Source organism: Schistocerca gregaria, chromosome 4 (assembly GCF_023897955.1).
Source record: "Schistocerca gregaria isolate iqSchGreg1 chromosome 4, iqSchGreg1.2, whole genome shotgun sequence".
NCBI lineage: Eukaryota > Metazoa > Arthropoda > Insecta > Orthoptera > Acrididae > Schistocerca > Schistocerca gregaria.
In genome coordinates, this window is record NC_064923.1 from 563575054 (window position 1) to 563593607 (window position 18554).

Here is an 18554-nt window from a genome sequence, read left to right on the forward strand (position 1 = left end):
ATCAGTCTGCCCAGCCTACGACATCCACCCAACTCCACGACGCCTGTACGCGATTTCACCTTAGTGTTGCCAAGTGTTGAAGATACTCATCCCAGCACTCCTCGAATCGTGCAGTTTCCAAAATGCTCGTGCCGACCCTCCGGACCATCACAACGTGCCCTCGGTCAAACTCAGGTTGATTGCACGCCTTCCCCATTCTTCACACGAACATCACGCTCACAGATACTACATGCACCGTTCCTGTGTCTGACTAGCAGTCATTCCTCGTCAGGAGACGCTGCTATCGCCTGAACGGGTTTATATTGACAGTCAGGTCGGTAGTCATATAATGTTCTGACTGATCAGTGGAACTTAAGTACACCAAATTCTGTAATGAAACGAATAAAAGGTAAATCAAAACGATCGGTAAAAGCGTCGGAACTGTCTAATTTCTTACATTCCTGTTAACGAAATGTTTCCCAGCGCGAAACTAACCTTTTCCTTTTTTATAAAAAAATATAATTATCTCGGCTGTTATGCGGTTTATGAGTGTAACAGAGTAACATAATTTGTGAAAAGGTAATTACCATCGAGTGTCTGTTGCTTCGCCACGGCATATGATTTGACTCCGACGCTGGGCTCTTTATCTTAGGGCTTCCTTTTGCTGCCCTAAGCTGGTGCTGGGGACGCACGTAAAAGTAATACGGCGGGTAATTGGAGAGTGGTTAGTATTAACCACGAAAGCTGGGTCACGAAGGCTCTGCGTGACTGCTCTATCGTCGAGGCCCAGGGAATTACCATCAGCATTAGCAGCGCTCCGATTCCTCTCCTCGCCCACAGCCGGCGCTTGCCGATCGGTCGGTCCCTGCTGCGCTGTTACACACGCAGCGGGCAGGCCGCTCTTCACGCATCTCCGACTGGCGCCACAGCCGTGTGTCGCTTTCCCGTCTACTACCGAATCTCCTCCTCGCGTTTACTCGCACTAATCGTATCAAAGTCGCGGCCGTAAAGACGACATTAAAACTGTGTCTGGGTATTTGGAAATTAAGCCTACGCCGTGCAAGAAGCTTAACATTGGTTTTCTCTTCATTTACTTGTTCAGTTGTACTGACAAAGAGCTCACTGGACAAGAAGATCTATTTTGAATATAGTAAACTCTGGAGCAACCTTCAAGATTGTACAGCTACGGTAACACTCCAATTATTGTGTTACCATTCAAAAATTAAAAAAAAATAAAAAAAACGCAGAAGGACGATACGCTAAGAAATCGATTTAAATTTCCGCACTTAAATTGTTTGCTGTTATTGCCGAATCTGGCTTCACGGTAATTAACTCAAGAGTTTTGCGTGCTCAGTAACTCTGTGGAATCCTATATTCGAATCACGGCAGTCGGTTTGGTAGTGCTCGTGTGAGTGTGGAAATTCCTAAGGGACCAAACTGCTGAAGTCATCCCTAGACTTACACACTACTTAACTTAAACTGCCTTATGCTAAGAACAACACACACACACCCATGTCCGAGGGAGGACTCGAACCTCCGGCGGGAAGGGCCGCGCAGTCCATGACATGGTGCCTCAAACCGTGCGGCCACAATGGGCGGCGGTAGTGCTCGTAAATATGAAGAGTGCAAAATAAAGTTGACAGTTCTCGTTAAACACACTCTCTCTCACACACACAAATATATTAGGAATGAAGGTGGGCAGGATACCGTCTCACCCAAAACATGAACACTCAGAAATGCATCTCCGAACATACTAAACCAAAGCATTACAACTGTGTTATTAATCAGAATTTCTCTGTTTCAGAATTTCAGGAACACAATTCTCTGTTACAGAATACCAACTATCGAAAAAAGGACGATGAAAAAGTATAAGAAAAATCCTTCGATTCACGCAGGGAACCAACCAATATATCAAACATTACACAGTTACAATAGAAAATACAAATTAGAATTTTACATCAGGAGAATGATACCAGATAGACTTACAACAAAAACAGTTGAATTCATGAAACAAGAAGTAAAGCGATAACAGAGACAGTTAAATGCATTCGAGAAATAAAAGACTGACACAAAATTGCTAGGGGTTACACAAAAGGTTAACTGGATTGTTTAATCTTAACAGCGGCATATTGACTGGGAGGAGATAACAGCTCATCGGAAAAAAAGTTCGATGGGAACAGCTCACAGGAAAAAAAAAAAAATGAAAGAAATATGGACACGGAAGGGGAACCAACGTTTCTCAGTTTTTCAAACAGTCCTAAATGAGCTCATTCCCATAAATAATACGAAGCACTGTAATACTTCCCAACACACAAATACTTCATATTCCTTTAAACTGAACAATCATTGTTTAGAAGCTGCCCGGTGTAGGTGCTTTGTTACCAAAACAACAGCCAAGAAAATAGGAATAAGGGCGAAAATAGTTACACATTCAATGAATTTTCTGAGACGTGGACAAGTGGAAATAAATCCAAACTATTTTCAACTTAAAAAAAGCTAACAAAGGAAAGTTCAGTCCCTGTGAAAGGTCTCTCAACTGAAGTAGATGGGCAGGATCGACTCTTCAGTGGCGTAAGGTTCAACGCGGTGCCATATCTTTACATCCACCTATCACAGATTGGCGAGGTCTTAGATGCTACAGTGAACTCAGGACACATTTACTCGCACTGTCGCAAGAATTTTATCACAGAGTAAAGCCTTATGCACATTCCTGATCAAGCAGATGATCACAAATACACAAATATATGAAGATTATGTCGACAATCTAAATCAAAATCAAACTATGTGAGTTGTGATTGGCACAATTTGACCTGGATAATCTCGATATTAACAGCCTGAAAACAATTTTCCAGATGCATGTTCTTGAACGGTTACTCCAACCTGTATTATCCATGTATAGATACAAGGACGGTGAACGTCTAGTACATTGCGCTGCCTCAAAACAGCTCCCAATAGGTCTGTTGTCTCCCCAAGAGCGCCACAAACATGATTTTGGGAATGTCACAATACATACGCAACGTTATGGAGTTCTTATGCTGCAACATCTATCTGAAGACGCCTCTGGTTTTCAGTTTAAATCGGTAACTGTATAAATAAAACCTTGATTCTCACCCGGTTCTTTTTTAAAAGGCATGTTGATACATAGCAGAACATATAAATTAAGTCATTGGCTTTGCTGCGTTGACGTAGAGATATAGAAATATTGTTAGCTTTAACTAATTCGTGACTGAAAAAATTGTTCTAGGAATGGGACATTGCAGGATTCCTCCCTGCTCCCGACAAGAGATACTGGAAATTTTTCCTTGGTAGTAAAATAAATACCGGAGCTTGTTGTAATCACGTTCCTCTCCATCAATCACATATATGAAGTACGGCTGTGAGGAACTGGGATTATTCTACAGGCTGTCCAACATAAAATCCGCACGCCTTACGTACTGGTTAATCATGTCTAGTGCAAAAGCTCGTGAAGTGGCAACACTCTTGAAAGTTGGGTACACTGCATTTTATCGGAAAGTTAAGTGTAGCTATGTGCTCGTGCTTCAGTTGTTGTGAGAAGCTCGTATTGTTGAGTTGTTATACAAATGGGGTAATTTGAGTTAGAAGAGCAAATTACTAGTGTGGAGTGTTACATAAAGACGTCACGGAATGTAAAGAAATCTTTCAAGTGAGGTATGCTGATAGGAAACTCGTGACGACCAGCACTTTTCAAGATCTGTATAAGAAATGGAGGCTGTAGGATCCGTTCAGAATGTGCAGAGAAACAGACGGTTGACAGTGAGGACGAATGAAACTATAGGCAGAATTCGCGTAGAAATTACGAGCAGTTCCCAGAAGACCGTAAGGAGGTTATCGCAGCGGATTGTTGTATCTCGCACATAGTGTCGTATTGCACTAAAAGATATAAAATTAAAAAGCCCATCGTGTATGATGCAAGAGTTGAAATTTAAGTATCAGAAAAAAAGAGTTCATTAATGTAACTGGTTAACAATCACGTGCTAACGGTTACTTGGACCCCTTGCTTCACTTCAAGTCAGATGAGCCCCGGTTTCATTTGTCAGGTCATGAAACTCCCAGAATTGCAGATGCTGGTCGCAGGACAATCCACATATTCTGCACAAAGAACCTCTCCACTAGGAGAAGATAGGCATTTGGTGTGTGTTGTCTGGCGTGCGCATTATTGACCCCATATTTTTCGATTACACCTATAACAATGCCAGATATCTAGAGATTTTTCCCTCTTTCTTGTACACAATTAAAGACGCAGAGAAGCTGTGTGCAGTATTCCAAGCTGTTTGCAGTATTTCAAAATGAGCAATCAGTCACAAACCAATCGAAGTATGACCAACATTACCAAGGTGTTTCCAGAAGACAGACTTGACACTAGAGGCCTCTGGCCCCCAAAGTCCCCGAACTTGACAGATTTTTATTGATGGGGCACACTAAAAAGCCAAGTGTATGTTGAGAATTCTAGCACAATAGACGATCTTAAACGGAACATTAGTAGAGAAGTTATCATTATGCCTGCAGAATTACAGCATCATCACACGAAGCCAGCGATTCCTGGATGCATATGGCACCACTTATAGCATCTCTTAAAAACATGTATCTACATGTTTTTTCAACTTTGCTATTAACTATTCTTTTTCAGTTAGTTCATTGTTTCTTGAATATCGGGCGTGAGCTGTACCGCTGTTATTGGGACACCCTGTAATAAACTGCTTTGCCCTTGTCGAATGTGCGGTTCTAGGCGCTAAAGTCTGGAAACGCGCGACCGCTACGGTCGCAGGTTCGAACCCTCCCTCGGGCATGGGTATGTATGATGTCCTTAGGTTAGTTAGGTTTAAGTAGTTCTAAGTTCTAGGGGACTGATGGCCTCAGAAGTCCCATAGTGCTCAGAGCCATTTGAACCTTGTCAAATGGAGAGAATACGGTGGGAAAAAAGTAAGGCCAATCGTGGACATGTTCCTCTGTGTTCGCAAAGATTTATCAACAACCAGTGGAAGAGTAAATAAAGTGAACCATATTGAAAATAAATACTATCCATTCCGGTCTGAATAAAAAATATCGTAGCATAGCTCTTTAACATATACGAACTAAAAAGTGATGCAGGAGAAAAGTACCTTATCCCACTAACAAAGCAAAACATCCCTTTATTGGTGAGACGTACCTAGGGCATGGCAGGCCTGCACAGACGCACAGTACTCCGAATTACAAATCCAAGGTTCTACAAATGCATCATCCCATTCTTCAGAGAAAGACCCATACGGACACGTTCTACCGAGAAAAATTCAAATGAGGGATTTTTCTTTGAATTATTCCGATAAAAAGAAAGTATGATACGCTTCACGCGTTATCGTTCTGATATCTCTCAAGCGCTCCTAGCGTTTGGCACGCCCTGTCACATGTTCATTCTGCGATAACACCGCTTATCTTTTTCTTACAGGGACTGGCGCTTTGATGTCACACACACGGTATCCCGATGACGGTGGAATTTAAATTAAAATATATGTACCAAACGTTGATGATGGTGTTTGGTTTGTGGGGCGTTCAGCTGCACTGTCATCAGCGCCCGGTAGGAAATGTGAAATACTATTCTATGTTAACAACTAATGTACCATTAACAATTGCGTTGATCGATTTCGGTACATTACAGATATAGGATAGCACCCTCTTCGTTACATTCGTCTACGAAGACACTACACTGGCCATCACATGACCCAAGACAACACCTGACATTTCGTAATACACTGGAGGTTTTCACACCATCTGCCTTCAACAACACAGTCTCCTGCCACACCATGGTTGACGTGACGCCACAAGCAGTCGACCATATGTTCGCCCTGAAGATGGCCCCTGCGATGGGCTGAAACCGGTCGGAACTAAATAATAAAAAACGCGATTAAGACTGTTTTCTTAATACTAAGTTAATTTATATTAATCGCTTTTAATCCATAACCATGTTGTCCAAAATTATATGCTTTTAAGTTCTGATCTACACAAAAACGGCTTGTTTCAATGTTTCTGACATTTAATACCTCCTTTTTCCACGTTGATTCTACAAGAAAATGATCCTACTCTATAACCCATGATATATTAATTCTCTTTCTCTGTGGGTAATGATGTTCAAAGGGGAACATAACGCTTATCACTTCAGAACTTTTCATCATCTAGATGTACAAGAAGCTCATTTACCTCGTTTACAGCCCTGAATGTTCTGATGAAGCAAACGAGTTTTACGTTTCTGGAATTTGTTACAGATATTATGGTCCTATTCTGTTCTAATGTCTTTCAAGACTTCTCAGTCTATAAAAGGACTCTAACCCAAAAACCTGTGCCCTCTGACTTCGGGAATCACAGGGATTTTGCCTCGCGTTGTTGTGGCACCCCTTACACTTCCTGCAGGGTGCTCAGCTAGTCTGTCCTTCCCCCTCCTACTCAAACGTATGCCATAATTTGTGTATCCCCTTCTCCCGACTGCAACAACAAGCACAGCACAGATATGGGACTTCATTTCAATCAAAGGTAAACCGCTCAGCTCTTCCTTCATTCAGTTGTCAACTGTTCTAATCCAGGGCTGGTCATGGCATTGCAGAGCCTCCACAAACCCCCACGATGTATGCTGTTGCTATTTCCTCTAGGTCATCTTTAATCCAATACTGTAATTTACTAGCCATGCTGTGTCCTGCTCCTGGTACTATGAGTAGCTGATCTTCTTCATAAAAATATCTGCAGAAAGCCCCTTTGTTTTCTGTCACCTGACTAAGCTTGGCACTAGGTTTCATGATGCTTGTGGCCTGGTCTCATACACCTGGCTATTCCTGTAGCATTTGGCCTACAGTCCTCCCGTGACTGCTACGCAGGAAAGAGACTGTTTTCTTTCCATTTGGTTTTTCTACCTACGAGTCTGCTCCACTTTACTTGCTCAAAAATTGGTTGTGGCTCTTTCCTAATTTCAGATATCAAGTCAAGGTGACTGCAAACCAATATTTGACCTGCGGGAGGGCTTTCGGTGTAATGTGGACTGCGAACCACGGTGCTACTTTATATTCACAAATCATTGTCAGATATGAAAGAAACGATAAAAAAAAAGCACACCGTCTTCAGGCCACGAGTGGCCTACCGGGGCCATTCGCCCGCCGTGTCATCCACAGAGGAGGATGCGGATAGGAGGGGCGTGGGGTCAGCACACCGTTCTCCCGGTCGTAATGATGGTATTCTTGACCGAAATCGTTACTATTCGGTCGAGTAGCTCCCCAATTGGCATCACGAGGCTGAGTGCACCCCGAAAAATGGCAACAGCGCATGGCGGCATGGATGGTCACCCATCCAAGTGCCGACCACGCCCGACAGCGCTTAACTTCGGTGATCTCACGGGAACCGGTGTATCCACTGCGGCAAGGCCGTTGCTATGAAAGAAGCGATAAGCGACAGAAAAAATAATCGTAGGAGCGACTGTGAATTCCTCAGCCAGACGATGAAAATCATCTTAGACTAGTTGGTTGGTCGGGCCGGTAGGCCAGCTGGTGGCTGAGCAGTGTCGGGGGGCAGGAGAGTATCCCGCCTGGCCACAGGAATCCCAGCGGCCGCGGCGGTTACTCAAGGCGTCAAACGACCGCAGCTTTCTGGGTACCAGCTGTGGTTTTGCTTCGCGTTGCGGCACTAACCTGGCGTCCATAGAAACGCTACCCGAAGTTGCCTCTGAAGTGGCGAATGTCACACCAAATTGGGTCTTCCAATTAATTATATTATATAGTGTGGACCACGTAATCGGAAACCTCTTTCTGCATACTCTTTGCCAATAGAGTATCGTTACGTACAGCCACCTATGTACTGGAGGAAAAAGTTAATCTGGATTCTCAGTGCACCATCGCGAGACGTAAGACATTCACTACTAGTCTTGTAGTGATATCCTACGGTCAACAGCAATATCTCATACTATTTCTTCTTCCTGAAACGCACCCGCTTATGCAGATCGTTCACATGGCCTCTTCCAATCTGCTTTTTTTCTCCCACTGTATATCGTTTAGCAACTCTTCTCATTGCAGTCCTCTTCAGTAAACGTCATACTTCACCTGGTCTCTCCATCTTGCTCGCGCGGTCTTCCAATTGGACTTCGTCCAGATTCTGTCCATTCTAGGGCTCTTCTCGTAAGTCTTTCTGGTCCCATCCTTTTAACGTGGCAAAACCATTTACGCCTATTACTCTCCACATTTTCTTTTAGGACCCTGCAGGGTGTTTCGTGTTGTTTCATTCCTTATCCTGTCCCTTCCCGTCTTACCCACGATCCCTCGTAGAAAGTGTATCTCTGTTGCTTGTATTATGCTCAGGTATATTTTGTCCGAGTCCAACATTCTGCCGGCCGGAGTGACCGATCGGTTCTAGGCGCTTCAATGTGGAACCGCGCGACGGCTACGGTCGTAGGTTCGAATCCTGTCTCGGGCATGGATGTGTGTGATGTTCGTAGGTTAGTTAGGTTTAAGTAGTTCTAAGTTCTAGGGGACTGATGACCTCAGAAGTTAAATCCCATAGTGCTCAGAACCATTTGAACCATTTTTGAACCAGCATTCTGATCCACTGGTCAAAACTGGCAGATAGTATGACTTGTACATCTTGATCTTTGCTTTGGCAGGTACTTTCCAATTTATAATTACGACCAATACACAATAATAAAATTCTGCAGAATTTTCTATTCTCTCCGAAATTTCATCCTTGATATTTCCTTTCCTGGTTAATTTACTTCTTAGACGCTTGCAAGAATCTACTTCTTTAATAATTTTTTCATTGAAAATTACATCCTTCATTTTTTAAAATTTTTTGCTGCCGATTTGCAATACTTTTTGTTAAGCCAATTTCCATGCCTGCTTTTTTAATTACTCTATGACTGGCATTTAACTGTTCTTCCAATTTCTGCTCGCTTTTTTCCCAAACTATCACATGATTGAGAGGACGAGTCGTGAATCGTGCTTGGGTATCTCAGTTAGTAGAGCACTTACCTGCGAAAGGAAAAGGCCCTGAGTTCGAGTTCCAGTACAGCACATAACGAGGAACTTTCAAAGAAATTGTATTTTGTAAGATATTCTATCCACATTGGCTTTATGGGATGGTTTTTCAAACAAATATCTTGCAATTATTACCATCTGGCAGCACTGCTGAAGATAGTTGCAGCTTTAAAAGAAACTCACGCACTTCTCATTACAATGCAACGATGCTTCGTTTTCTTCGTTCCACTTGTTAAGTTTTTCTTCAACGAAATTTGTCAGTATCTCTAATTAATACAATAAAATGGAGTCATGGATTACAATATTTTTCCTCTTCAAATAAGAAACTATCTCTTCAACACTTTCTCATTTTGACACACTACCGCCACAGTACCAATCAAAATAAATTATTGCTTCAGTTTATAAATTTTGATACTGTGATTAGTATGGTATCAAGGACGTTACACATAAGCAAAAATGTATTGATTTATCGTGTCGTATTCCGTTTAATCAAGCGAACTCTCTAATAACGTATATATAATTCTACAAAATACATTTAAAAACTGAATTCGTGAACTTTTGAGCATCCGGGAAGAATTTTTCGGGGCACCGTATGTTATGATGAAAACAGGGCTAATCCCAGTTTTCCGGGACGTTTGGTCGCTCTAAAATGGGTGAGTCCGCGTGGGAAGAGAGAGATAGAAATTCCATAAATTTAAATAAAAATAATAATTTATTTATTTCAAAGTAAATTTACAAATAACCCTTTTAAAGCCAACCAAGAAACCATGTTTAATGTCTGAAACACGAAAAATTCGTATTTAAGTAAATAAACTCATAAATTTTGAAAATACTTCATTTAATAAAAATGTAATATTTTATTCGCCTCTTCTTGGAAAAAGCATGCGTTATTTGTCTCAAAAAAGTTGGCAACCCTGGTCATGCTTCATGTATACTAACCAAAAGGCTGGAATGTCGAACTGCACCTCCCCTACCACAAGCCTGACGTCGTCCCGTACATCCCTTCCGCGCCGCCTACGCAGGTATGGGCTAAGTTCCGTACGCACTCTATTTAGGGGTGTACTTTTCTTCTTTTCCTTATTTATTGATTTTAATTCACAGCAAAGTTTCTTCTGGTTTCGTACTGTTATTTTTTCAATATCTGCTATCCTTGGATGTATGCCAATACAGGTTCGCAGACATGCAGTTGGTGTAAGGCTTTTAGAACAGCTGCGACACGCTGAGAATACAGAGGGACGCCGGTGCAGCAGCCGCGCGCCTGTCGGACGTCAGCGCCAGAAGCGGCTGCTGTCGCGTCCCTGCCGTGGTCCGCTGGCGGAAGCCGACGCGGTCACACACTGACGGCTGGCGTCATCTTCGTTGAGCGCCTGGAACAGCTACGTGAAGTAATCTGAAGACGACCTCTACTTATTCTTTCTAACGGCCAGTACCCCAAATTAGTCGCATTTAATCCTGAACTCAGGAGGAGACTTTTTGTAACATATATTGCGAGGTGGGATCTCTGAGACCCCTATGTTTCAACTGAGATTAAAGGCGCAAATTATTTGAAATTTTCAATTTAACATTTATTTTTAGAATTATTTACTTGTTCCCAGAATGAAATTTTCACTCTGTAGCGAAGTGTGTGCTGATAGGGTACTTCCTGGCAGATGTGTGCCGGAGCGAGGATCGAACTCGGGAGGAGCTTTGCCTCTCGTGAGCTAGACCTGGCACAGTTTTAATCTGCAAGGAAGTTTCATATCAGCGCACACTCTGCTGCAGAGCGACAATTTCATTCTAGAAACGGAACTCCAAGCTGAGGCCACGCCAAGTCTTTATTTCCAGGGGGGCTAGTCTGGCAAGTTTTGCAGGAGAGCTTCTGTGAAGTTTGGAAGGTAGGAAGGAGATGAAGTAATGGCGGACGGGTCGTGAGACGTGCTTGGGCGGCTCAGTTGGTACAGCATTTTTCCGTGAAAGGGAAAGGTCCCAATTTCGAGTCACTGTTCAGCTTACGATTATGATCTATTGACGTTTGTATAAATATTACATGTCGCTTTTATTGCTCTAGGCAAAGTCTGCAGTAGTTTACTTCTTACCATAGAAAATCATGTACTCTTGTGCGATTTTTAAATGCTACACATACACGAACTGTGGATAACTGAATTTTGCATTCTGAAATACTACTGTGTCTCTGTAGCAAACAAGTTTTCACATAAACTAAAGTCCAGGGTTTAAACTAGCATATAAACATTGCTCTTCCTACGTATAAAAAGAAAATCTGTAACATTGACATTCAATACTGGCGTCTACATTTATCTTTACGACCACTCGGAACACATTCGATTTAGCTAAAACTTTAAGTATGCAGTTGGAGAAACAGAAAGATCTCCATTCCAACTTTTCTGAAGTTCTTTCTGTTGTGCCGGCCGGAGTGGCCGTGCGGTTCTAGGCGTTACAGTCTGGAACCGAGCGACCGCTACGGTCGCAGGTTCGAATCCTGCCTCGGGCATGGATGAGTGTGATGTCCTTAGGTTAGTTAGGTTTAAGTAGTTCTAAGTTCTAGGCGACTGGTGACCTCAGAGAAGTCGCATAGTGCTCAGAGCCATTTCTTTCTGTTCTGCGGGACTTCTGGCACAACGGTAAGGGGAGGTGGACTACAGAGTGGTGCAGCAAGATTCGGCATAGGAAAGTTGGGCAAGAGCAGAAATGATTAGTGAACAACTTACACAGAGAACAGAAGATTTACTTGCTGTTTTCCAAACGTATGAACACTCATTACTAGACCTCGGACTTTTAGGTTCTAAAAATCTTAAATTAGGTACCTGAAATAGGTTGTATCACTTACAAAAATAGGTTCCAAAAATCAGAATATAGGTGACCAAAATATTACATTTTATTGTCTAGAAACGTAAAGAGAGTGACAAAAATCACATTATTATTGTCCATGTCCATAATTACAGTCAGAGTAATTAACTAACATTTTCTCCAGATTTTCCGTTGAGAATTGTATCTCTCGTCTATTAATAGCATCTTACATGCCGATAATGAGCGTCCACGTCAACAGACGTTATCGGAGCATATTTAAATGACGGTATTAGGCACAATGGAACCGCACACTCATGCTCTGTTGATTTACCTGATACGATGTCAGCCGCTGTGCAGAGGATGGTAAGTCCTGTTTTTTTGTAGCACTGTCTTTAGTTTCTCACTAACTTTCATACCAATAGAACCTGGGACCAAGTTGATTTTTTCAGGAAACCTCTTCTATCAATCGCAGTGCGTGTAGACTGGTTTCCCTGAACACTCTAGAGTTTTAATAATAGGGACCAAAAAGCATAGTGAGATTTTATGTATGCAATGTCGTTGGAAATTGTTGGGTCTTTTAAAAGATCTTTAGCTGAAGTAATGCTCACTGTTTCCTCCCACAATTTAAGAATAATGTTCTTAATGTATTCCAAATGCTCGCTGTAATATTCCATGGCCTCTAGCTACGTTCCCCAGCGAGTAAGTATGGCTTCTGGTGAAAGTGGTATGTTTTTCTTGTACGTGCTTAAATAAAAACCTTCCTGATGGTTGAAACTAGCTTATGTACATATGGAAATTCGAGACGTAATCGTCTTAGCTACACGATTCATGGCATGAGCAAGACATGTGATATGGAGCAAGGTTGGGTAAAATATTTTCACCAATTTAACAGCAGCAATCATGTATGTGGCTGCACTGTAGATTACAAGTACTTTATTTTCATCTAGATTGTTGGGGAAAAGTAATTTGGGGGCTTTATTAACAAAGTGAGCAACTATTTCCTGTTTAGTCTTCTTTAGCTCCTTGCTGAGATCACATGAGGTACAGAGCGTGTTTCAGGATCTAACTTTCCAACATGGAGATTAGCCACATATCGACCTTATCTGTCAGTTGTCTCATCGACAAAGATCCACATGTATCACCTCATCTTCTCTAATACTGCTCAATGGATTTTCCTATAAAATATCTAAATAGTTCTTTATCAGTGTGCATTCTGATCGAATGCTGTGGTGACAGTATTTCTCTAGAAAACTTTTGAACTGGCTATTTTCAACTACATTGAATAGTATGTGTGCTGCAACAATGCCTCGACATAGGCGCTAACGTTTGTTTCAAGTTCGATATATTTTTTTAAATTTGTTTTGTGTTAAACGCCGCAACATGCTGGCTTAAATGCGACCTCTGTTCAGAACATACCTAAAAACAAAAAGAAATGAGAAATACTTTGTGGAAGAATTTATGTACGAGATTTGCTTAGCAAAATTAACCTACATTAAGGCTTTACAAATAATATTTTTGCGTTTGCATGTGTCTGGTCCACGTTAACTCGAGGGAAAATAGTGGCATCACCTGTGAGTGGGCGTAGCAGATAAATGGTTAACATTTGTTGGAAACATTGTAGTGAATAACCCTTCCGTCTGTAGATAAATCACGAAATTCTTGTAAACACTGACGAATCGGAGATGATTTGGAGTTGGTTAATTTCGGCAGGCTTGACACAAATAGACTGTCACTGTGAAATATTTCACCACATCCAAGCAGCACGCTGACCAGCTGAATGAAGACAGTGCAGGTGTTTTAAACACGCTATTCCGACGGGCAGGAAGGCGCTGGAGGCAGATAACAAGGCTTTTCCGTGCCCTGCCAGCCCATTTGACGGTTCACAGCGAGCGGAGCAGGCGGGTTGGAACAGTCTGGCGTATGCTGTCGTTGTCTGACTCATGCGATTGGTATTCGCGCATGCAAACAAATCAGTTATCATTCAATTACTGTTTGCTAAGTAGCCAGGAAGACCATAAGAGTAATTTTGGTCATCAGAATTTTATTTGACAGGATTTTTAAAAATTAGATACAGTCAGGATCTAACATAAAGTTATGTATTTTTAGGATTTTTAAAACTTAGTTACAATCAGGTTCTAACATGAAATTACGTATTTTAGGTACCCATACATGTCAGCATTAAACAAAAGACGCGATATTGCAACCGACAACAAAACAATGCATGGTTGCCGATTTAAAGAGTTGGCGGGGTGGGGGTGGGGGTGGGGGGGGGGGGGGACGTATAGAAGCATTCCGTCAGAATTGACCTGGGACAGCGAGTTTGAAAATTTTCGCGTGGGCTGGGAGACCACACCTCGTGACAGCAGTGTGAGCCACAACATAGCTTTACCATGACTGTCATTTTCGATATCTACCTATAGTCATTTGGTAGAATCAAGTACAAGTGAGATGACGTGCAGGAACAATACATGCCTAAGGAGTCAGGGATACATATGAGCGAAAGGGTATTATAAAAATATTACTACCGTAGCTGCTTATGAGAGTAAGCAAAATACTGTGATCAACGCTGCATTTAGTGTATGTCGGAGGTCCCACGCTTCTTCTTGATAAGTACAGGCACTGTAAAGTGGGGCAAGCGACTGGCGCTTTCGAGTGCCGCAGAGAACTGACAGGAAAGGAAATAAGAGAGTTTCCGCAAAGTTATGTAAAAGGATGACAGATTACAGTCTTGCACTCGAAGATGGCCTTCATGACTCCTGATTCCTAAGAACGTGAGAAACAAATTTTAAAAATGCTCAAAGTACAAAAGGCGACAACGTGTCTCCAGATATTCGAAGGAAAACCCAGTTAATGGTGATCATTGTACCAGTGCAAACAGACAGAGATGAGAGTAATGGAAGGGTGCTGTACACAAAAGTGTTTAGCTACTTCAGAGAAATAAAGGTACACATCTGAGTCCAAGATAATCAACATGATCTGCCAATTAAACATCAACAATAATATAACAATATTTCTGAATGCTAAGCTCAGACATATTTATGCAATAATTCAACCTAAAGCTCTGTAAGAGGAATTATACATTACAAGAAATAAATTCAGTACAAAAAATTGGGAACCAAAGGCAGAGGAAAATTCTTGATCTGCTCAAAGAAACTAGTATCTGGCGAAGACAGCAAAAGCATATTTTGCGAAGATTTAGTACAAAAAATTCGAAAACTTGGAAACTACTTAGCTTGATTTAAAAAAAGGTATGTGCAAATCATAAATGGAGAAGATTAAAAACAAGGACAGAACGAAAAATAGATAAGTACTGCCATACACTGAGGATTAAACAAGACCGATCGAATTTTTAACCTATTTTATAAATAAGAAAACTATGAGAGCATTGTATGTAGACAGGAAAACAAGAGATGTGGAAAGTGAAATTTGCAACCTACCATTTCAAGCTTTACAACATCTAAAACCTCACAGCAAAAACCTAAATTTAGAGTCAGGGAAAACATAGCTTAAAGAAGCAAATGACCATACCGAACACTGAGCGAAGCTTAACCCTAGCAATACCAACTAATTTTCCACAACGCACGTTAGGAGTGCCGGGAGTTCCTTCTGCACACCCTAAAAAAGGGTTAAAAAACAAAATTCGATAATTGTTGTTCACTTATATTAGACTTTTAGGAGAGGTATTGATCTGTAAGTGTCGTAAAGAACCTGAAAATACCTTTTCAGTAGACACTTGGCAATGTCTACGCATTTTCTTTTACGTGTACTACCAAGCTCGGGGTATTTCATGACCACAAAAAAAATTTAAAAATGAATATTCGGTTAATTGTTGATGACTTTTCCTTACAACAGACTTTTTTTAAAGAGAAACTGAATCTTAAAATATTGAATATGACACTGACTGCGGAAAGTGACATCACTACTAAGACTTAACACAAAAATTTAAAATTAACTGAAAAATTTAATGCACTTATGAAATCTGATACAAGGATTCATTAAAAACATTTTTCTTTAATTTTAAAATATAAAATAACTGACTGAATTATAATATTCTCAAAAGGTGGACATAGAATATCATCCCCCCACTCCCAAGGTATTGCGGGGATTAAATCGAAGTGAAAGAAGTATTTCAAATAGTGTGCACCTTAACGACAACGTTTAACAACAAAGGAGAAGGATATAACAGACATGGAAAATAACTGCTTCATAGAATACACGTCCTCAGGCAAATGACTAGACAGTATCATGAGCGCTAATTTTCTTGAAGAAATAAAGTCTAAAGAAGCGTGTTGAAATCGTCACGGTCCCCAGAACATGGTACAAAAGAACGCCTCTGCCATTAATCACGTTGGGCCCAGAAGCACACTACAGTTGTTGTTGTTGTTGTGGTCTTCAGTCCTGAGACTAGTTTGATGCAGCTCTCCATGCAACTCTATCGTGTGCAAGCTTCATCTCCCAGTACCTACTGCAACCTACATCCTTCTGAATCTGCTTAGTGTATTCATCTCTTGGTCTCCCTCTACGATTTTTACCCTCCACGCTGCCCTCAAATACTAAATTGGTGATCCCTTGATGCCTCAGAACATGTCCTACCAACCGATCCCTTCTTCTGGTCCAGTTGTGCCACAAACTTCTATTCTCCCCAATTCGATTCAACACTTCCTCATTAGTTATGTGATCTATCCATCTAATCTTCAGCATTCTTCTGTAGCACCAGATTTCGAAAGCTATTCCGAAAGCTTCTATTATCTTCTAGTCCAAACTATTTAACGTCCATGTTTCACTTCCATACATGGCTACTCTCCATACAAATACTTTCAGAAAAGACTTCCTGACACTTAAATCTATACTTGATATTAACAAATTTCTCTTCTTCAGAAACGCTTTCCTTGCCATTGCCAGTCTACATTTGATATCCTCTCTACTTCGACCATCATCAGTTATTTTGCTCCCCAAATAGCAAAACTCCTTTACTACTTTAAGTGTCTCCTTTCCTAATCTAATTCTCTCAGCTATACCCGACTTAATTCGACCAGATTCCATTATCCTCGTTTTGCTTTTGTTGATGTTCATCTTATATCCTCCTTTCAAGACACTGTCCATTCCGTTCAACTGCTCTTCCCAGTCCTCCGCTGTCTCTAGCAGAATGAGGATGTCATCGGCGAACCTCAAAGTTATTATTTCTTCTCCATGGATTTTAATACCTACTCCGAATTTTTCTTTTGTTTTCTTCGCTGCCTGCTCAATACACAGATTGAATAACATCTGGGAGAGACTACAACCCTGTCTCACTCCCTTCCCAACCACTACCTCCCTTTCAAGTCCCTCGACTCTAATAACTGCCATCTGGTTTCTATACGAATTGTAAATAGCCTTTCGCTCCTTGTATCTTACCCCTGCCGCCTTCAGAATTTGATAGAGAGTATTCCAGTCAACATTGTCAAAAGCTTTCTCTAAGTCTACAAATACTAGAAACGTAGGTTTGCCCTTCCTTAATCTAGCTTCTAAGATAAGTCGTAGGGTCAGTATTGCCTCACGTGTTCCAACATTTCTATGGAATCCAAACTGATCTTCCCCGAGGTCGGCTTCCACTAGTTTTTCCATTCGTCTGTAAAGAATTCGAGTTAGTATTTTGCAGCTGTGTCTTATTAAACTGATTGTTCGGCCAGTTTTGTCAGGACTGGCTCTCCCAAGGCCATTAGTAGTTCCAATGGAATGTTGTCTACTCCGGGGGCCTTGTTTCGACTCAGGTCTTTCAGTGCTCTGTCAAACTCTTCACGCAGTATCGTATCTCCCATTTCATCTTCATCTACATCCTCTTCCATTTCCATAATATTGTCCTCAAGTACACCACCCTTGTATAGACCCTCTATATACTCCTTCCACCTTTCTGCTTTCCCTTCTTTGCTTAGAACTGGGTTTCGATCTGAGCTCTTGATGTTCATACAAGTAGTTCTCTTATCTCCAAAGGTCTCTTTAATTTTCCTGTAGGCAGTATCTATCTTACTCCTAGTGAGATAAGCCACTTACTACACACACTACAGATAAAATTGAATAATGTGTAACAAACCAGGCATCATTGGTTAAACAGTCGTCAATTTCAAAAGAGACATCTCCTCGAGGTTATGGGAACGTCACTTTTGAAACAGCTCATCAGAGAAGGGACGGAACAAACTACTGTGGTAATGCTTAGGGGCAGGTAACAGGCTCGGGAGAGCAATAAATGCTTTACTTTTGGATTCAGATTCCTTCTACACGGTGAACTAACTTTATTTGAAATTGTGGGTTACAGCAGGGACAGCGATATTCTCATTTATTGGTGGAGAAGGCGGAAGCAATATGGAGAAGATGTTAGGGTGAGAGAGAAGCAAAGTTTACAAATGAGAATGGAATTCGCGCCATTCGACGTGCTGTTTAATGTTTCTGAATAGGAAGCTATGCGCAGTAATGAGAGTTCGCTCCGATGCGAGCCTACAGCTGGAGCCAGGGCCGCTCCCACACGAGATGGGAAATGAACGGCGACCGCCAACCTTCACCCCGGGCGGCGGCCAGCTCCGGGAATTGCGGACAAGTTCCCAGCGGCCGACGAGGGCTCACAGCTCCCACGCGAATACGGCTCCAGCCGGCGGGGCAGGGCAGGTTCAGCTGTAGTTGCTAGCTGTCCCTGTGGCTGGCCGCTCTGCTCGCTCCCCAACTGCTGGAGACTCTACTCACTCAAACCGTTTCTCTTACAGGCCGAACACTTTTCAGCATGTTCCTTGCAGTGTCAGCTTCACGACAAGACGACTAGTT

The 18554-nt window shown here is 41.7% G+C and overlaps 1 protein-coding gene and 1 pseudogene across 10 annotated transcripts in view; both read right to left on the reverse strand.

Moving 5' to 3' along the window:
* Positions 1-18554, reverse strand: part of LOC126267989 (uncharacterized) — a 905571-nt gene that overhangs the window by 459379 nt on the left and 427638 nt on the right. The gene's annotated exons all lie outside the window — the stretch shown is intronic.
* Positions 7270-7387, reverse strand: LOC126268354 (5S ribosomal RNA; annotated as a pseudogene).